Consider the following 17094-nt stretch of genomic DNA (forward strand, 5'->3'; position numbering starts at 1 on the left):
CACCATGTTCTAGAGTCACCAGCAAGGAAAATAACCTCTTCATGTCTACCCTGTCAAAATGTTGTCGGTTTCAATGTTCTTTCACTCTTCAAAATTCCAGAGAGTACAAACCCAATTTACTCAGCCGCTCATCAAAGGACAACCCTTTCACCCCAGGAACCAAACTACTGAACCTATTCTGTACCGATTCCAAGGCAAGTATTTCCTTCCTTAAATATGGAGACCAAAACTGCACAGGTGTTGTCATGATATTCAGATAAACATATCATGGTGCAAACACACATACACACTGATGGACAGATCAACAGACCAATCAACACACACGCAACATCACAGCCAATCACCAGTGAGAGTACACGCACTATAAAACGGGGAACACCACAGTTTCCGCTCATTCCAGCAGGAGACAGCTCAGGCACAGAGCTCACAGCAAGCCACTCAGACATACACCATGTGCTGAGCGCCTCTCTAAGATAGTGTTAGGGCTAGGTCCACAGGTTGATGGGTAAACTACGAACCACAGCCATAAGTTTACAGATGTTGTTATCAAGAGTAATAAAACAGAGTTGTACCCTCTACAACCGTGTTGGTTCGTCTGTATAGCGGAACACCCAACACGACATAGTACCAGTATTGGAACCCAGCAACTGTGAGACCTACCTGCACATCTTCAGGGATCCGCCATCCTGCGCCATGGACACCATCAGCCCGCCGCAGCCGCTCCAAATCGCTGGAAACCTCGGCGTCAACTGGAAGCTGTTTAAACAGCGCTTCCAGCTCTTCCTAGAAACCACAGACAGGGAGAATGCATCGGACACCAGGAAGATCGCCCTCCTCCTCTCCACGGCAGGGCAACACGCCATCCACATCTACAACTCCCTCGTGTTCGCGGAAGGTGAGGACAAGTCGAAGTACAAGACGGTCCTTCTAAAACTTGAGCAACACTTCAGCGTCGAGGTGAACGAGAGCTTCGAGAGGTACCTCTTCCAGCAGCGCCTGCAGGGTAAGGATGAGCCTTTTCAATCTTTCCTGACACACCTCCGTATCCTCGCACAGTCCTGCGGCTATGAGGCCACCTCCGACTCCATGATTCGGGACCAGATAGTTTTTGGGGTCACCTCGGGCACCCTACGCCAGCAGCTCCTCAAAATTAAGAGCCTCACCCTAGCCACCGCCATCGAAGCCTGCGTCCTCCATGAAAACGCGATCAGCCGGTACTCCCAATTCCAGGCAGCCGAATCGGCACGGCAGGGGTCCTACGAGGCCGAGCGGGTTCAGTCGATCGAGTTCCTCCCGGCCCGCGGCCCGGACGAGGGCAGCCATTTCACGCGCTTTCCGCGGCCTCCCGCGCTTGTACGCGCCAAAACAGACATTGACGCGGAGGGACGTGACGCGCAGGCGTGCTCTACGCAGGACCGAACTGCGCATGCGGGGTAGCGCAACGAGCGCCATGACATCACGACATGCGGCAACTGTAGATCCGCACATTTAAAGCGGCAATGTCCAGCAAAGAATCGACAATGCCTCCGCTGTGGCAAGATGGGACACTACGCTGCTTGCTGTCGAGCAGCTCAACCTGCAAATGCTCCCCAATTCCACCAGCCTCGCAGGGACGTGCGGACCATTCAGCCTCCATACTCCGAATCATACCCTGACGATGTACAGACCGGTGATACCGACGACCGGGAAGCCTTCCGCGTTGCGGTCATTGACAGGAATCGGATGTCCCCAAGTAGGACCCACCAGCCGATGCCAGTGAACAGTGTCAATCCGGGTGATGAATGGTGTGCCACCCTAACGGTCAACCGATCACCAATCACATTCCGTCTAGACACTGGTGCCTCCGCCAACCTTATTGCATGGTCAGCCTTCTACGCCTTGAAGGTCAGACCACCGATTCGGCCATCCCGCTGTCAGATGGTCGATTACAGCGGAAATGTTATCCCGGCCATGGGATCCTGCCAGCTCCAGGTGACACACAATGCATACACAGCATCACTGTCCTTTGAGATAGTTGGATCATCGAAGGACTCCCTGCTAGGCGCACAGGCGTGCAAGGTTCTCCACCTCGTTCAGCGGGTACACGCTCTGTCTCCAGAAGGCACGTCTGACTTCCCGGATGCAGAATTTAGGGCGCAGCTCCACTCGCTCCTCGCCCACAACCAAGAGGCTTTCGAGGGCATGGGCACACTGCCCTACACTTACAGAATACGGCTCAAACCGGACGCCACCCCGGTCATTCACGCACCTCGTAGAGTCCCAGCATCACTCAAAGACCACCTCAAGCAGCAGCTGCAGGGCCTGCAGGACCAAGGAGTGCTTTCCCGGGACACGGAGCCAACATTATGGGTCAGCTCCATGGTGTGCGTAAAAAAGCCCTCTGGCGAACTCCGGATCTGCATCGACCCGAAAGACCTGAACAATAACACAATGAGGGAACACTACCCCATACCCAAACGGGAAGAGATCACGAGCGAAATGGCCCGGGCTAAAATTTGTACAAAGCTTGATGCCTCAAAGGGGTTTTTGGCAGATTCAGCTGGATCAGTGCAGTAGGAAGCCGTGTACCTTCAACACTCCCTTTGGCAGATTCTGCTACAATAGAATGCCGTTTGTCATCATCTCGGCATCCGAGGTTTTTCACAGAATCATGGAACAGATGATGGAGGGCATCGAAGGGGTGCGTGTCTATGTTGACGACGTCATCATCTAGTCCACCACACCACAGGAGCACATCAGTCGTCTCCAGCGTGTCTTTGCTCGGATACGAGAACACGGCCTGCGCCTCAACCGAGCCAAGTGTTCTTTTGGCCAAACTGAGCTAAAGTTTCTGGGGGACCACATATCCCGGTCAGGAGTGCTTCCGGATGCAGACAAAGTGACAGCTATTACAGCCATGCCACAGCCGGCAGACAAGAAGGCAGTGCTACGCTTTCTCGGGATGGTCAACTTCCTGGGGAAGTTCATTCCCAACCTTGCCTCCCACACAACGGCTCTTCGCCACCTAGTGAAGAAGATTACGGAGTTCCAGTGGCTGCCCGCACACCAGAAGGAATGGGAGGAGCTCAAGATTAAGCTCACCACCGCCCCGGTCTTGGCGTTCTTCGACACTTCTCGAGATACGAAGATCTCGACTGATGCCAGCCAGTCCGGCATTGGGGCGGTACTCCTGCAACGGGACGACACTGCATCATGGGCCCCGGTCGCCTATGCCTCGCGGGCCATGACCCCCACAGAACAGCGCTATGCGCAGATCGAGAAGGAGTGCCTGGGTTTGTTAACCGGCATAGATAAGTTCCACGACTACGTGTATGGTCTCCCTCAGTTCACCGTGGAAACCGACCATCACCCCCTGGTCAGCATCATACAAAAGGACCTGAATGAGATGACCCCTCGCCTCCAGCGCATTCTGCTCAAGCTCCGGAGGTGCGACTTCCAACTGGTCTACACCCCGGGAAAGGACCTCATCATCGCGGATGCCCTGTCCAGAGCAGTGAGCACACCGCCCGAATCGGGGGGGGGGGGGGTTCGTATGTCAGGTTGAAGCGCATGTGGCCTTCATATCAGCCAATCTGCCAGCTAATGATGCAAATCTGGCCCGTATTCGCCGGGAGACTGTGGCTGACCCCCTTCTACAATGTGTGATGGGCCACATGACGGAAGGGTGGCTCAAAGGACAGTGCCCACAATTCTACAATGTCCGGGACAACTTGGCCGTCATTGACGGTGTCCTCCTAAAGTTGGACCGGATTGTGATCCCACACAGCATGCACAGGCTGGTCCTCGAACAATTACACAAAGGCCATCTCGGGGTTGAGAAGTGCAGGCGGAGGGCCCGAGAAGCTGTATACTGGCCGGGCATCAGCGACGACATCGCCAACATGGTGCTCAACTGCCCCACCTGCCAAAGGTTTCAGCCGGCGCAACCCCCTGAGACGCTTCAGCCCCATGAGTTGGTAACGACCCCTGGGCGAAGGTGGGTGTGGACCTTTTTCATGTGCTCGGCAGGGACTACGTCAACATAATTGAATATTTTTCAAATTATCCAGAGGTCATACGCCTACACGATTTGACATCGTCAGCTGTCATCAGGGCATGCAAGGAAACCTTCGCTCGCCATGGCATTCCGCTTACCGTCATGTCTGACAATGGGCCCTGTTTTGCGAGCCAAGAATGGTCTTCTTTTGCCGCTTCGTATGGCTTCACATACGTGACGTCCAGCCCTCTGCATCCCCAGTCAAATGGCAAGGCGGAAAAGGGCGTCCATATTGTCAAGCGGCTTCTCTGCAAGGCTGCTGATGCCGGATCGGACTTCTGTTTAGCCCTGCTGGCCTATCGCTCGGCCCCACTGTCCACTGGCCTCTCACCAGCCCAGCTGTTGATGGGTTGCACCCTCAGGACCACTGTACCGTCCATTCATGTTCCTAAACCCGACCATGCTCCAGTACTGCAGAGGATGCAACAGCTGCGTGCTCAGCAGAAGGTGGCACATGTCACTCGGGCAACTGATCTTCCTGCCTTGGCGCCTGGAGACAACGTCCGCATCCACCTAGCAGAGGGTGGCTGGTCAGCAACTGCCAAAGTTCTCCGCCGCGTGGCTTCCCGCTCGTTCCTGGTTCGCATGCCTGATGGCTCCATTCGCCGGCGTAATCGCCGGGCTCTTCGGCTGCTTCCACGCTCGGCTGCATCCGCGCTCGGCTGCTTCCGCGCTCGCTACGCGATCATACACCGATGCCACGCCCTCCTGTTGTTCCTGATGTCGGCTTCGTGGCGCTTTCTGCCACTCTGCCTATTCCTCTCTCGCGGTGGCCAGGCCCATTCCTCAGCCGGTGGATCCTAACCCACCCTTGAGGCGGTCAACCCGAATTCGTCGCCCACCTACTAAGCTGGACTTATGAGCCTGTTTGCACATTGGACTCAATAAAGTGTTATGCCACAATGTTAATGTGTTTCTCTTTTTGTCGTTACAGGAGTTAGTTTTCGATGTTTGATGATTGCACTTGTTTTGTTTATGGTACAACCTCGTTGCTATGTTGCACCTGACACCTTCCTATGTATATAGTTTAGCCTCATGTACATGTTGTAGATATTGCACACACATATTTAGCTGCACTCAGTACACACCAATATTTATTACCACATAGGCACATATTCTTGTAAAAAGGGGGGATGTCATGATATTCAGATAAACATATCATGGTGCAAACACACATACACACTGATGGACAGATCAACGGACCAATCAACACACACGCAACATCACAGCCAATCACCAGTGAGAGCACACGCACTATAAAACGGGGAACACCACAGTTCCCGCTCATTCCAGCAGGAGACAGCTCAGGGCACAGAGCTCACAGCGTGCCACTCAGACATACACCATGTGCTGAGTGCCTCCCTAAGATAGTGTTAGGGCTAGGTCCACAGGTTGACGGGTAAACTACGAACCACAGTCATAAGTTTACAGATGTTGTTATCAAGAGTAATAAAACAGAGTTGTACCCTCTACAACCGTGTTGGTTCGTCTGTATAGCGGAACACCCAACACGACAGTGTCACCTCACCAAAGCCCTGTACAATTGTAGAACCACTTTCTTATTTTTGTAATCTAATCCTTGGAATAAATGCCAATATGCTATTTGTCCTCATTAGTGGCTTGCTGTACCTGCATGCTAACTTTCTGTGTTTGTTGTGCACTCAAATCCCTCAGTATCAACGGTTAAAAACTTCACCTGTTAAATAATATTCTGATTTATGATTCTAATTTCCAATGTAAATAACTATGCACTTCTCCACATTATGGTCCATCTGCCACCTTGTTTCCCACTCAGTTAATCTATCTGTCTTTTTGCAGCTGCACTGTGTCCTCCTCACAGCTTACAGTCCCACCTAGTTGTTGATAATGTCTGTCTTTTCATCGGAGTCAGTGGTGGGCAACTTGCAGCCTATCTGGGTTCTGAGTGAAGCTCATGAGACATGTTGTTGACTGTTGCCCATGCACAGAGTTGCTGAATTCCACTGGTTTCCATCGCTTAGTTTTTTTCCAACCAGTGTGACTGAATTGATAGGCATGTAAAAGACGGGCACATGAAGTGAGCTGCATGCTGATTGCATACAACATTGACCATGAGAGCCGTGTGCTGTGCTCCCTCTGCATCCAATAAAGCGCAAATATTTATTTTGTTTTTGCCGCTTGAAGTTGGTGACAGTCCTATTAATATATGAATGATTTTTTAAAATATATTTTTCATTCTCCTCCTTTTTCACATTTTCTTCCAAATTTACACCCACCAACGATAAACAATAATCAGTAACAAATATGTCAATTCCCATAACAATAACAACGATCCTATCCTCCCACCAAATCCCAAACATTAGCCCGCATGTTCACACATGACAAAAAGGAATTAGGGATCACCCATAGTCGCCATTAACATAACTGCCACCAAATTCTCAATGAAGCTATTATTACCGGACTCTCTGAGTATTTCCCTGGGGCTATCGGGAGCGGCACTGTTGCTAATGCTTTCAATCCTGACCCCCTGCACAAACTCTTCTCCATTCTGACCCACTGGGAATCAACCCCTCTGACCAGCTCCGCACCTTCTCCACGTTCGCCGCCCAGTAGTAATACATCAGGTTCGGAGGACCCAAACCTCCTGCCTGCTTTCCCTTCTGTAGCAGCACCTTTCTAACACCTTCCCTCCCCATATGAATGAAATGTGGTGAACCACTGTACACCTGTATTAGGGGATGTAAGGTAGGACCTGTACTACAAGTACGCTGGTAGCCCGTGCCTGCTGGCTCCACCCAGGAGGAGGAGTATAAATATTTGTGTCCTCCATTCAGCTGCCATTTCGGCAGCTGCTGTAGGAGGCCACGCATCTTACTGCAATAAAACCACAGTTCTACCCAATCTGAGTCTTTGTACAATCGATCGTGCATCAATTTATTGCAGTAAGATTTCTACAAGATGGACATCCGAATCAAACCAGATCGCCTGCAGCTGGATCCGCAATTGACCGATGCCAGGAAAGACTTTAATCACTGGCTAGCTTGCTTTGAGGCCTACATTAACTCAGCGAACACCCCACCGACAGAGACTCAGAAGATACAGGTCCTGTACTCCAGGTTGAGCTCAAGCATGTTTCAGCTGATCCAGGGCGCCCCGGCCTACGCGGAAGCCATGGTGCTCCTCAAAGAGAACTACACGCAGAAAGCGAACACACTCTTCGCCAGGCACGTACTTGCCACTCGCTCTCAACTGGTGAGTCCATTGAAGACTTCTGGCGGGCCCTAATCCCACTTGTCCGGGACTGTGACTGTCAGGCCGTTACGGCCACCGAACATTCTAATCTCCACATGCACGATGCTTTTGTAACAGGGATTGGGTCAGGCCTTATCCGACAAAGACTGCTTGAAGGGGCCACGCTCGACCTAGCAGAGACAAAAAAAACTAGCGCTCTCCATGACAGTCGCCTCACGTAATGTTCCGGCCTATCCCCCAGGTGCGCGGCCCACCCTCCTATCCCTCCTGGACCCTGCAAACGGCCGCCCCAGCCGGGGCCTTACCCAGCCAATACGCCTGCGCCATCCACCAATCCGCACACCCCAGGGGTCCCCGATGCTACTTCTGTGGCCTGCAGAAGCACCCTCGCCAACGCTGCCCGGCTCGCACTGCCATTTGCAAGACTTGCAGCAAAAAGGGCCGCTTCGCCCCAGAGTGCCAGGCCCGCACAGTCGCCGCTATCGCCCCCTCCCCCCTGACGCATGGACAATGAGGGCCGCCATCTTCACCTCCCGGGGCCACGTGCAGCCAGTGGGTGCCACCATCTTCATCCCCCAGGGCCGCGACCAGCCAGTGGGTGCCACCATCTCCTCCCCCCTCAGTCCACGTGCGGCCCACGGGTGCCGCCATCTTGTCCCGCCCCCGCAACGTGCAGCCCATGGGCGCCGCCATTTTGTCCCCCGCAGGATCTTGAGTCGCCGCCATCTTGTCTTCCCCACGGGGCATGGACGCAGACGACATTCCACGCTGCCACCAGTGACGTTCAACCGCAGCTCGCCTCGATGACGCTAGACCAGTCTCGTCCGCACAACCTGGCCGCTTCGACTACGGTGAAAATCAATGGCCACGCAACCGCTTGCCTGCTGGACTCCGGGAGCACCGAAAGCTTAATTCATCCGGATACGGTAAGGCGCTGCTCCCTCGTAGAATTCAATGCTTCCGCCTCTACGTCCTTCCTAATCTCTGCGCTGCACTATTACTAGGCCTGGATTTCCAGTGCAATCTCCAGAACCTCACCCTCAAATTCGGCGGGCCCCTACCACCCCTCACTGTGTCGACCCCTCTCCCTCTTTGCCAATCTAACTTCGGCTTGCAAACCCGTTGCCACCAGGAGCAGACGGTACAGCACCCAGGACAAGACCTTCATCAGGTCCGAAGTCCAGCGGCTGCTTCGGGAGGGTATCATCGAGGCCAGCAACAGCCCCTGGAGAGCTCAAGTGGTAGTTGTTAAAACTGGGGAGAAGCATAGAATGGTCGTGGACTACAGCCAGACCATCAATCGGTACACGCAACTCAACGCGTACCCACTCCCACGCATATCTGATATGGTCAATCAGATTGTGCAGTACCGGTTCTTCTCAATGATTGACCTAAAATCCGCCTACCACCAGCTCCCCATCCGGAAGTCGGACCGGCCATACACTGCTTTCGAGGCAGACGGTCATCTCTATCACTTTCTTAGGGTTCCCTTTGGCGTCAAAAACGGGGTCTCGGTCTTCCAAAGGGAGATGGACTGAATGGTCGACCGGTACGGTTTACGGGCCACGTTTCCGTACCTAGACAATGTCACCATCTGCGGCCATGATCAGCAGGACCACGATGCCAACCTCGCTAAATTTCTCCACACCGCCACTCTCCTCAACCTTACTTATAATAAGGAGAAGTGTGTGTTCAGCACGACCCGCTTAGCCATCCTCGGCTATGTGGTCCGGAACGGAGTTCTGGGGCCCGATCCCGACCGCATGCACCCCCTCATGGAGCTTCCCCTCCCCTACTGCCCCAAGGCCCTCAAAAGCTGCCTGGGGTTCTTTTCGTACTACGCTCAGTGGGTCCCAAACTACGCGGACAAGGCCCGCCCACTCATACAGTCCACCCAGTTTCCCCTTACGGCCGAGGCACAACAGGCCTTCGCCCATATCAGAGCTGATATAGCCAAGGCCGGAATGCACGCAGTAGACGAGGCACTGCGCTTCCAAGTAGAAAGCGACGCATCAGACGTCGCCCTTGCCGCCACCCTCAATCAGGCAGGCAGACCCGTGGCATTCTTTTCCCGCACCCTTTGTAGCCACCTAAAATGGCTGATTCCCGATTAATTTGGCCAAAACCCGATTTAAAATGGCTAACCGAAAAGGCTGATGGGAAAAGCAGCCAACAGGACACAAACGGACAGCTGCAGACAGAATAGCGTATTCGGCCCTGGGGAAGTCGGCCCAGATCGATACCTACGACTATTAGCAGCACATCAACACAGACATCTGCAGTTTAATCGGCTATCCCTGGGAACAATTGCAACAGATTAGCAATTGAATGCCGGGCCAGACCTCTCGGCGCCTGCAGTGGCCGAAACAAAGACAGGTGAACGACCACCCCCCGATCGAGAAATCGCCCCATTATTGGAGCATATCGAACCCAGTAATTGGGAACAAGTCCAATCACTTGGGACTCAGGGTCAAGGGCCGACCCGAGAGGCGGGAAGCCCTGGGCCCTATAAATTGAGGGGCCAAGTTCAGATCTCTCTCTCTCTCTCCCTTCTTCACCTGCTCGCAACCTTCACAAGAACATAGACCAGAAACAGTAAGTCTGACTCCAGCGATCGCTACCCGATAGATTCCTAGCCATCGACCCGTATCAGCCTTTTGAATCCCGCAGGCCAGATCCAATTCGATAAACCATTAGTTTCCCTGACCTGGTGGGCCATCCCCAAAAGTTAAGTATTGGCCAGTAGTGGTAGGTTTTGATATAGATAGTAGGATTATTGTGTAAGTATCTATTGCTGTACATAATAAATGACCGTTGATTTCAATCTTACTAAGCGGTGTGCTGACTTATTAATCATAACTCGAGCTTGAACCACGTGGCGGTATCAGAAAGATACCTGGCGACTCGTGAGCAAAGGTGACATAATCAGAGCTAATAAAACTAAGGCTAAAAAGAGCAACACCTTCAAGCCTCAGAAATTCGACATTCGTCCATCGAAAAAGAGGCGCAAGCTATCGTTGAAGTTGTGCGGCATTGGAGGCATTACCTGGCCGGCAGGAGATTCACTCTCCTCACTGACCAACGGTCGGTAGCCTTCATGTTCAACAACACACAGCGGGGCAAGATCAAAAATGATAAAATCTTGCGGTGGAGAATCGAGCTCCCCACCTATAATTACGAGATCTTGTATCACCCCGGCAAACTCAACGAGCCTTTGAACGCCTCAGTGTGGATTTCATGTGCCAGCGCACAAGTAGACCAACTCCGGGCCCCACACGACAGCCTTTGTCACCCGTGGGTCACACGATTATACCATCTTGGCAAGGCTCGCAATCTGCCCTACTCCGTCGAGGAAGTACGAACAGTCACCAGGGACTGCCAGGTCTGCGCGGAGTGCAAGCCGCACTTCTACCGGCCGGACCGTGCGCACCTGGTGAAGGCCTCCCGCCCCTTTAAACGCCTCAGCGTGGATTTCAAAGGGCCCTTCCCCTCCACCGACCGAAACACGTAAATCCTCAGTGTGGTCGATGAGTACTCCAGGTTCCCCTTCGCCATCCCATGCCCCGGTATGACATCTGCAACCGTCATCAAGGCCCTCAACACAATCTTCTGTTCGGTTTCCCCGCCTACATCCACAGCGACAGGGGCAACACCCCTTCCTTCTCACCTCTTCAAACATCCCCACCATCAGGGGTGCCAGCTTATCCTTGAATTTTTTATAATACTCCACCGGAAACCCATCCGGCCCTGCCACCTTCCCCGACTGCATCCTCCCAATCGCGTCCTTTATCTCCTGCTCCACTATCGCTCCTTATCATATAGCCCTGAACCCCACCCCTAACCTCGGGTACTCCAACCCATCTAGAAATTCCTGCATCTCCCGGTCTCCCCCAGGTAGCTCTGACCTGTACAACCTCTCATAAAATTCCTCAAAAACCTCGTTAATCAGATCTGGAGCCACCATCAATTCCCCTGCCCTATCCCTCACCTGAACAATTTCCCTTACCACTGCCACCCTCCGGAGCCTTATCTCCATGTTTGTAAACTGCACCCCTTGCTCGTCTCAGTTGGCGCACCGCCTTCCTGGTGGATAGTCGCCTGTAGTTCCTTCCTCTTTTCCAACTTCGCTGGGTCCCCATCTTCAGCATAACTTCTATCTGCCTCCAACATCTCATCTATTGCTCTCTGCCGCTCCAACCTCTCCTCTTTGTCCACCCTGGCCTTAAACAAAATCACCTCACCCCTCACCACCGCCTTTAGAGCCTCCCAGACAACTGCCTTCGACACCTCACCCGTACAGTTGAAACTTACAAATTCCTCAATCACCTTTGCAATTTTGTCACAGAACCCTTGATCCCTCAAAAGTTCCGCATGTAATTTCCACCCCGGCCTCTGCGCTACTCCCTTCTCCAGTACCATATCCACCCAATGCAGAGCATGATCTGACACTGCAATTGCCGAGTATTCCGACCTCTTAACCCGAGCCAGCAAAGCCTTCCCCACCACGAAAAAGTTGATCCGCGAGTATACCTAATGGACTGCTGAGAAAAACGAGTACTCCCATTCCCTCAGGTGCAGAAACCTCCAATGGTCCCCCCCTCCCATTTCCACCATTAGCCCAGCCAACGCCTTCGCCCCCAGCAAGCGCGGCCGTGACCTGTCCAACCTTGGCTCCTGCACCAATATATGAATGATTAAGCATATTCCATAACTTCTTTTGAAATTTTCAGCATGGATTAAATGTATTCAATCTTATTCAAGGTTTACAGTTAGTGAACATCTCAATTTCAATCTTGTGGCCCACGAGCCGAGGTTGCCCATCACTGGTCTAAGTATATAGATTGCAAATAGCCGAGACCCAAATAGCTCAGATCCTTGCAACATTCCTCTAGACAAACCTGCGAACTTGAAAATCCACTGCTTAATTCTACCTTTTGCTTCCTGCCTGATATTCCATACTCTATCTTTACTCTCTGCCTCCTTTTTTGATGTGGAGATGCCGGCGTTGGACTGGGGTGAGCACAGTACGAAGTCTTACAACACCAGGTTAAAGTCCAACAGGTTTGTTTCAATGTCACTAGCTTTCGGAGCGCTGCTCCTTCCTCAGGTGAATGAAGAGGTCTGTTCCAGAAACACATATATAGACAAATTCAAAGATGCCAAACAATGCTTGGAATGCGAGCATTAGCAGGTGATTAAATCTTTACAGATCCAGAGATGGGGTAACCCCAGGTTAAAGAGGTGTGAATTGTACCAAGCCAGGACAGTTGGTAGGATTTCGCAGGCCAGATGTTGGGGGATGAATGTAATGCGACATGAATCCCAGGTCCCGGTTGAGGCCGCACTCATGTGTGCGGAACTTGGCTATAAGTTTCTGCTCGGCGATTCTGCGTTGTCGCGGGTCCTGAAGGCCGCCTTGGAGAACGCTTACCCGGAGATCAGAGGCTGAATGCCCTTGACTGCTGAAGTGTTCCCCGACTGGAAGGGAACATTCCTGCCTGGTGATTGTTGCGCAACTGTGTTACATTTTCCAACTTCTAATCCACAGCTACCATTGTATGATCAAGGGCTTTTTGGAAAATAATAATCATGTATCCATTATCTCTGCAGTTTTTACTTTTAGAACCTTACAGTGTAAGCCATCAAGGCCTGGAAAATTGTCAGTTTTTAGTTCCTTAAATAACTTCAATACTTCTTTCTCTGCTGGTAGCCATGATGTGGAGATGACGGCGTTGGACTGGGGTGAGCACAGTACGAAGTCTTACAACACCAGGTTAAAGTCCAACAGGTTTGTTTCGATGTCACTAGCTTTCGGAGCGCTGCTCCTTCCTCAGGTGAATGAAGAGGTATAAACAAAGAACAAAGAACAAAGAAATGTACAGCACAGGAACAGGCCCTTCGGCCCTCCAAGCCCGTGCCGACCATACTGCCCGACTAAACTACAATCTTCTACACTTCCTGGGTCCGTATCCTTCTATTCCCATCCTATTCATATATTTGTCAAGATGCCCCTTAAATGTCCCTATCGTCCCTGCTTCCACTACCTCCTCCGGTAGTGAGTTCCAGGCACCCACTACCCTCTGCGTAAAAAACTTGCCTCGTACATCTGCTCTAAACCTTGCCCCTCTCACCTTAAACCTATGCCCCCTAGTAATTGACCCCTCTACCCTGGGGAAAAGCCTATGGTATGTTCCAGAAACACATATATAGACAAATTCAAAGATGCCAAACAATGCTTGGAATGCGACCATTAGCAGGTGATTAAATCTTTACAGATCCAGAGATGGGGTAACCCTCTTTAACCTGGGGTTACCCCATCTCTGGATCTGTAAAGATTTAATCACCTGCTAATGGTCGCATTCCTAGCATTGTTTGGCATCTTTGAATTTGTCTATATATATGTTTCTGGAACAGACCTCTTCATTCACCTGAGGAAGGAGCAGCGCTCTGAAAGCTAGTGACATCGAAACAAACCTGTTGGACTTTAACCTGGTGTTGTAAGACTTCGTACTCTTTCTCTGCTGATATTTATCACCTTATGTTTCTCCCTTTTATTAACCCCTAGTTTACTTTCTATTTCTGTTATGTAATTTGTGTCTGCTAGTATGATGACCGACACAAATAATATTTTGGATCAACGACTCAATTATTTCCTCGTTCCCCATAATAATATCTTCCCTGTCCCTGATCTAAAGAATCAACTTTTACTTTAGCAATCTCCTTTTTATACGCTTATAAAAGCTCTTGCTATGTTTTTATATTCCTGATATGGTTTTGAGAAAGAGAAATCATGTTTATCTGACTTACTGGAGTTCTTTGAGGAAGTAACAGATGCTGTGGATAAAGGGAACCGGTGGATGTACTGTACTTAGATTTCCAGAAGTCAATTGATAAAGTGCCACATCAAATGTTATTGTGGAAAATAATGCTCATGTTCCTGCCGTTACTGCATGCTACATGTACACACCCACCCGCTCAGTGACGGCACTGCCCCTCGGCTCAGCTTGTGCAGGATCCACAGGCAGGAGCTCAGGAACACTGAGGGCAGTGGCTCTGCTTCATGTCCCCACTATCTGGCTGAGGGGGGGGGGGGGGGGGGGGGGTCTGTGTAAACAACACATTGGCCATGATAAATTGCCCTAAGTTTCCAAAATTGCCCTTAGTGTTGGGTGGGGTTACTGAGTTATGGGGATAGGGTGGAGGTGTTGACCTTGAGTAGGGTGCTCTTTCCAAGAGCCGGTGCAGACTCGATGGGCCAAATGGCCTCCTTCTGCACTGTAAATTCTATGATAATCTATGATATATTTGGTTAAGTGAGTGGGCAAAGATCTGGCAAACAGAGTTTCATGTGGGGAAAATATGAAATTGTCCATTTTGGCAGGAAGAATAAAAGAGAAGCATATTATCTACATGGTGAGAAGCAGCAGAGCTCTGAAATGCAGAGGGATCTGGATGTCTTAGTGCATGAATCGCAAAAGGCCAGTATACAGGTACAGCAAGTAATTAGGAAAGTGAATAGAATGTAATCATTTGTTGTGTTTGGAATTGAATGCAAAAGTAATGAGGTTATCCTTCAATTACACAGGGCACTAATGAGAGCAGACCCGGAGCACCGTTTACAATATTGATCACCGTATTTAAGGAAGGATGTAAATGCACTGGAAGCAGTTTAGAGAAGAGTCTCCGTTCTGCCGGCACCCGGGGGTTTCCCGACGGCGTGGGGCTGCCCCACAATGGGAAACCCCATTGACCGGCCGGCGTTACGGAGACTCCCGCCGGCCGGTCAGCGCAGAAATGTGGCGGGGCGGGTAGGAGAATTTCGCCCCTGGAATGGGAAGGTTATCTCAGGAAGAAAGTGTGGACAGGCGAGGCTTGCATCTGCTGGAGTTTAGAAGAGTAAGAGGCAACTTAATTGAAACCTTTAAGATCCTGAGGGGTCTGGCAGGGTGGATGTGGAGAGGATGTTTCCTCTTGTGGGAGAATCTAGAACTAGTGGGTCACTGTTTAAAAATTAGAAGCCATCCATTTAAAACGGAGATTAGGCGAAAAAACATTCTCTCAGAGGGTTGTGAGTCTTTGGAACTCTTCCTCGTAAAGCAGTGGAAGCAAAGTCTTTGAATATTTTTAAGGCAGAGGTGGATAGATTCTTGGTAAGCAAGGGGGTAAAAGGATATCAGGGGTAGGCAGGATTCAGATTTGAGGTTATAATCAGATCAGCAATGGATCTTATTAAATGGTGAGGCAGGCTGAATGGCCTACTGCTTTTTTTTCGTATGGCTAATTTATATTCTTTTTTTTCTTGTTGTCAACTTTTAATTGGCCCTTTGCTGGTTTTGAAAACACTCCCAATCTTAAAACTTGCTACTTGGGCAGCACGGTAGCACAAGTGATTAGCACTGTGGCTTCACAGCGCCAGGGTCCCAGGTTCGATTCCCCGCTGGGTCACTGTCTGTGCGGAGTTTGCACGTTCTCCCCGTGTCCGCGTGGGTTTCCTCCGGGTGCTCCGGTTTCCTCCCACAGTCCAAAGACGTGCAGGTTAGGTGGATTGGCCATGCTAAATTACCCGTAGTGTCCATAAGGGTTGGGAGGGGTTATTGGGTTGCGGGGATAAGGTGGAAGTGAGGGATTAATGTGGGTCGGTGCAGACTCGATGGGCCGAATGGCCTCCTTCTGCACTGTATGTTCTATGTAATCTATGTATCCTTTTCTTTTCACCGAACGCTATTGGGACAGCATATATCTTTTTGAATTTTGTGTGTTTTGGGGGCAAAGGTCGGAGGACTACAACACCCGGCCATCCTGGTGGCAGGGCAACGGGCTGTGCATGCTCAGTTCCGGGTTTCCTTTGACAGGACCTGGGGAAATGAGGTGAAAGGAAGGACCAGGTGAGAAGAGTTTCAGTGTAAAAATCATGCCCGTGTGACAGGATTGGTCCAGGCTACAGAAGCTAAAGATTAGCAGCGAGGGTTTCGCAGCAGCCATGAGAGCAGCGGGAGCTCGAGGCTGAAGCGCAGGCAACGACTCCAAGTTGGAGCTCAGAGAAGCCCGGGAGCAGTAATTGCTCAGTGCAGCCGGGGCAAAGTTTGACAGCAGTCGTTGGTAGCAGCACAGCTGGGGGAGCTGGAACAGTGCCTGAGCATAGACTTTGTAGTCCAGCCTGGCAAATGCTGTGGGTCGCAATCTTGGATGAAGTGATTGAGTGTCTGGGAAGTGATCAGTTATTGGAGTAGTTTGAGCTGGAGTCTAGTTACCTGAGAAGAAGACGTGAGAGGGCTGGGTTGGAGCTGCTTCTGATGGATGATTCTCAAAGGAGATCAACTGAAATCCCTCGTGGAAGACAGAGTTTGAAAGGATGTTGTGACTCACCGTCAGTTCAGGGCCTCCCAAAGGTCCTTTTGTGGGGTCCCCTTTATTTGTATCTTCACCCATGTTCACCTTCAGGCTCCTGCGTGGCTCTCCAGAAATCTGTCGAGGTGTGAGAATCCCTTGCCAAGTCTCACTTAGGTTCAGACTCGTACTCTGGACATGACTGGAATGGGTGACTCAATACCAAATAATGTGTGAAAACAACAATGAGTTTTAAACAATTATTAATGATAACAAGAAAAAATATATAACTTTATATTTAAAAAAAATACACTGCATTTAACAACCAACATGTTAATTTAATTATGTAAGGTGTCTTTAAAGTTTTGTCTTTTATTACAATGCCACTTTAAGGGGCTGTCAATTTATTTAATTTGTTTATTTGTTAATTAGTTAATATCATTTTACTGATATACCCAAAAGAGAGTCAGATCATCCAGTCTGACTGTCTGTCCCTGCTC

At 50.7% G+C, this 17094-nt stretch overlaps 1 long non-coding RNA gene across 1 annotated transcript in view; it reads right to left on the reverse strand.

The window, feature by feature from the left end:
• The window catches only part of LOC140411742 (uncharacterized), a 28654-nt gene extending 11872 nt beyond the window's left edge, over nt 1–16782 (reverse strand). Inside the window, exon 1 of the long non-coding RNA XR_011940984.1 lies at nt 16634–16782. This is a non-coding gene — a long non-coding RNA (uncharacterized lncRNA). The remainder of the gene's footprint in view (nt 1–16633) is intronic.
• Nucleotides 16783–17094: the final 312 nt, after the last annotated feature.

Source organism: Scyliorhinus torazame, chromosome 4 (genome assembly GCF_047496885.1).
Source record: "Scyliorhinus torazame isolate Kashiwa2021f chromosome 4, sScyTor2.1, whole genome shotgun sequence".
Classification (NCBI taxonomy): Eukaryota; Metazoa; Chordata; class Chondrichthyes; order Carcharhiniformes; family Scyliorhinidae; genus Scyliorhinus; species Scyliorhinus torazame.